This window comes from Cyprinodon variegatus, unplaced genomic scaffold (assembly GCF_000732505.1).
Source record: "Cyprinodon variegatus isolate N-32 unplaced genomic scaffold, C_variegatus-1.0 Scaffold663, whole genome shotgun sequence".
Taxonomy (NCBI): Eukaryota; Metazoa; Chordata; class Actinopteri; order Cyprinodontiformes; family Cyprinodontidae; genus Cyprinodon; species Cyprinodon variegatus.
This window is the reverse complement of record NW_015151116.1, coordinates 267208-271667: the sequence shown is the minus strand read 5'-3', so window position 1 is coordinate 271667 and position 4460 is coordinate 267208.

The window sequence follows — 4460 nt, the reverse complement described above, 5'->3', positions numbered from 1 at the left end:
TGAAGTCTGAATATGAGCGGACTTCTCCTTTAAATGAAACCACGTTTGAAAACTTTCCAAGCTCCGCTCCTCCATTGATGGGTCACATGAGGATGATGAGGATATGGGAGGGGGGTCTTGTTGGGCGGGGTTTCTCTCCTAGTAAATGTTCAGCATTCAGAGGACAGAAGCAGGAGTGAACAGGCATCTTTTCTCTACGAGGGATTTTCTTTTCTGTTTTTTTCTTTGTATAGTTGCTCAGCTTTCCCTTCAATAGTTTTGTGCATTCATTTCGACGCGTTCCTGCTTTTCTCCCTCTTTTAAACCAGGTTACTGGCTGAGGTAGTAGTTTGTGCTGTTGGTTGGGTTGAGACTCTGCCCGCTATGGAGATGACTGCGCAAGCTACTGCCTTGCTAGTGCTGGTTCCTCCGCTGCGGCCGAAGGACGGAGCTCAGCTCCCCGCTCCTCTTAGCTCTGTGAGCCGCTGCCAGGTAAAAACACTCAACCAGGAAATGAACATATTTAAAGGGCTTTATTTTATTACGGGACTGTATCGTGTTTCTCATTGTATCACGTGTTTGATAATAAAAGTACGGGGAAAAAAATGTATGTTTCTTTAAATATATTTCCAATGTTTAAATTGAACATTAAACGCTTTTTTTTCTTTTTTTTAATGATTTTTTTTAAGCAGTATGTGTTTGAATGTGCTGGTTTGTAACTCCACGCCGGCCGGCTGCTGTGGGAATGAAGCATGTAGGTCAGCGCGGCTGTTGCTATGTGGACACCAGTGACGTGGCTCCCGCTTCCCACACTACAGCTGCTCCTTTGTTAAGCTGCATGCATACGGTCATCAGAGCAAATGTCCTCCCATTATAAGCTTCCCGCCGCGCCACCTATTCCCTGAGGTCAGCAGGGAGCAGCCCGAGTTCACCTCAGCAGCATCCAGCCTCTGATTGGTCTGCAGGCAGGGGTGTGGAGCAGGACGTGGAGGAGCTTTGATTGGCTGGGAGGAGTGAGAGGGGGAAGGGGGGCATTTTTGGAGCAGAGACCCTCATAGCACCTCCAGACCAATCCCTGGTTTGACCTTCCAGGAAGACTAACTGAAATATTTATGACTTAACCCTTAGTGTGATGGTTGTGGTCCACCGGCCTGCTGTCATGGCTCAGGTAATGCAGCCATGTTTTTCTTTAGTTACTATATAGAGGACCTGTCCTGGTTGTCAGAAACGCAGCAGGACTTTTTTACTGTATTCCAGCTGTGGACAGATTCACCGAAGCCTTTCTCTAAATCAGACCTTCCCCTTCAAGGCTGTGTTTATATATCCCTTTAACTCCTGACTCATGTCTTTATTCTGCAGTGTAACTAAGATTTATTGAAAAATAAAAAATGTTTTTTACACTTTTCATAAAATCAGAAAAAATAAAGTGTCTGTTGCATTATTGAGACTTAAAAATATTGATTTTTTTTTTCTGTTACCATTTAACATTCAAAGAAGCAGACTTTTAAAAATAAAATTTGTTTAATTTAGCAGATTTTTTTTTTTGTGGTGAAAATTTACTCTCATTGGCATCAGAGCTGTGCAGCAGTGGGATGAAGCAGGGTTAGATTAATTATTAAAGAGGTGCCAAAGACATTTTAGGTGATTCAGCAAAGTTTACTTCCCTGCTGCCATCTCGCCCTTTAAAGAAAACCCCAGATATAAATATTTCTGTTAACAATAACCACAGATTTAGGTCTAGACTTTGAGTGCGATCTAAACAAGTCCAGTAGATCTATGGTTTGGTCTCGTCTTTACACTTTTGTAGCCTCTAATAGTTTTTTATCTAGTGTACTCTCACCAGATGGGGCCATCTTCCTCAGAATGCCCACACCCTCTATCATCAGGTAGCCTTTAGTTGGAGATGAATGAAAAGACATTTGTATCAAAATGAGAATATTTCTGAATATTTTTTTTCTCTCCTTTGGATGTAAAAATGATTAAAATCAACTAAATCAGTTAAGTTATGCAGAATATATCCTTAAGGAAGGTGATTTAAATCACCCGTGTTTTTGGGAGAATGGCAGTAAGTGGAAAGAAGGTTAATATTAAAAAGAAAATGAAAGTAGACAAGGAATTCCATGCATTGTATTTGAAGGCCTGTTTAAAAACAGTTACTGCAACATTTAATTTCTCTTTGGGGTAAAGTATTTTTGAATTGAATGAAACACACAACCCAAACTGTTGATAGTTTCTGATCTGATGTAACGTCTTAACAGAGTTTATACATGGAGTAACTCTTATTTAATGCTATTAGAAATAATCTTGCCAAAATGCCCTCAACTCAAAACTCAATACCCATGACTTATATATATATACGGCAAAATCCTTCACCGTGGACTGGCTGCAGCCATGTCCCGAGTTCCTCGTTTTCCCGCCACTCTGGTTCAAATTTGCATTTTCCCCATTCTCTAGCCTTTTCTCCACCTCAAGCTTCTTTTCTGAAGAATTTTAATGCCACAATTATCAAATTGAATGAATTTTAATGCCAATTAAGGCCTTAATTTAAAAAAATAATTTGATGATTTTTAATGACCTGCAGAAACCCTGTTTAAGGTTGTGGCCGGTGAGGCAGACCTCTACTTTTCCATGTAAANCACCAGATGGGGCCATCTTCCTCAGAATGCCCACACCCTCTATCATCAGGTAGCCTTTAGTTGGAGATGAATGAAAAGACATTTGTATCAAAATGAGAATATTTCTGAATTTTTTTTTTTTTCTCCTTTGGATGTAAAAATGATTAAAATCAACTAAATCAGTTAAGTTATGCAGAATATATCCTTAAGGAAGGTGATTTAAATCACCCGTGTTTTTGGGAGAATGGCAGTAAGTGGAAAGAAGGTTAATATTAAAAAGAAAATGAAAGTAGACAAGGAATTCCATGCATTGTATTTGAAGGCCTGTTTAAAAACAGTTACTGCAACATTTAATTTCTCTTTGGGGTAAAGTATTTTTGAATTGAATGAAACACACAACCCAAACTGTTGATAGTTTCTGATCTGATGTAACGTCTTAACAGAGTTTATACATGGAGTAACTCTTATTTAATGCTATTAGAAATAATCTTGCCAAAATGCCCTCAACTCAAAACTCAATACCCATGACTTATATATATATACGGCAAAATCCTTCACCGTGGACTGGCTGCAGCCATGTCCCGAGTTCCTCGTTTTCCCGCCACTCTGGTTCAAATTTGCATTTTCCCCATTCTCTAGCCTTTTCTCCACCTCAAGCTTCTTTTCTGAAGAATTTTAATGCCACAATTATCAAATTGAATGAATTTTAATGCCAATTAAGGCCTTAATTTAAAAAAATAATTTGATGATTTTTAATGACCTGCAGAAACCCTGTTTAAGGTCGTGGCCAGTGAGGCAGACCTCTACTTTTCCATGTAAATTGATAAGCATCTTGCTCAGCATCTCCTCCTTCAGATCTGATGGGGGGGGTGACCTTGGAAAAACAAGCCACCCACAGCAACGACTCTGTCATCGCTGTCGTCATCCAATCTGGACCACACACACACACACGTGGAGAGTAGGAGTGGAGTGCCAGATCAGTGCTGGTCTGACTGGAGGCGGATGTGGCGCTGGTTCTGAGGGGACCAGATGGTCCTCTGAGCTCCTGCAGAGAACTCAGTGATGCTGAAGATTTTTTTTAGGCCCTGATGGAGATTTCTGTCTGGGAGGCTCTTAATCTGAGCTAAACAAGTCAAAGCAACTAATAAATCAAAACAAACAACCTCATTGTATGAAAGTGGAAGCAGGTGATGAATAAACTGCATTTATATTTTCTAAAAAGCTCCTGTTACACATGGAGCACACATGCAACCTACAGAGACGTTTGCTTCCTGTTGCCTTTAAATTCAAATCAATTCAGTTTATTTTTTACGGCGCCAATCCACAACGCGTCATCTCAAGGCATTTTACAATTCCACCAGATCATACAGTCTAATTATAAATATACATAAATTAAATACGGCGCACTGCTGCCTTGCAGTAAGAAGGTTCCGGTTGCACGGAATTTGCATGCTCTCTCTGAGTGTGCGTGGGTTCTCTCCAGGTACTCCGGCTTCCTCCTACAGGCCAAAAACATGACTGTTAGGTTAACTAGCTTCTGTAAATTCTCCTTAGTTTCAAATGGTTGTTTGGAAAATGGATGGATAAAATAAATACAATCAAGTGCAACACATTTCATTCAGGATAACCATTGTAGTCTAACTGGGAGTTAACCTACCAATGAATGGCAGAGGTCAGAGCTTTGTTTATGTGTTTTTATGCTTTGCTAATTGTTCTCTCTGACAAGGATTGATTTTTTTCTTTATAGATTTAAAGCAATTATTAGTTTGGAACTCAACAGATCGAATACAGCAGTTGTAGAGGAAGCAGCTCTGACCAGAGATGATCCAAAAGTAACTGCCCCAGATACACTATATTGCCAAAAGT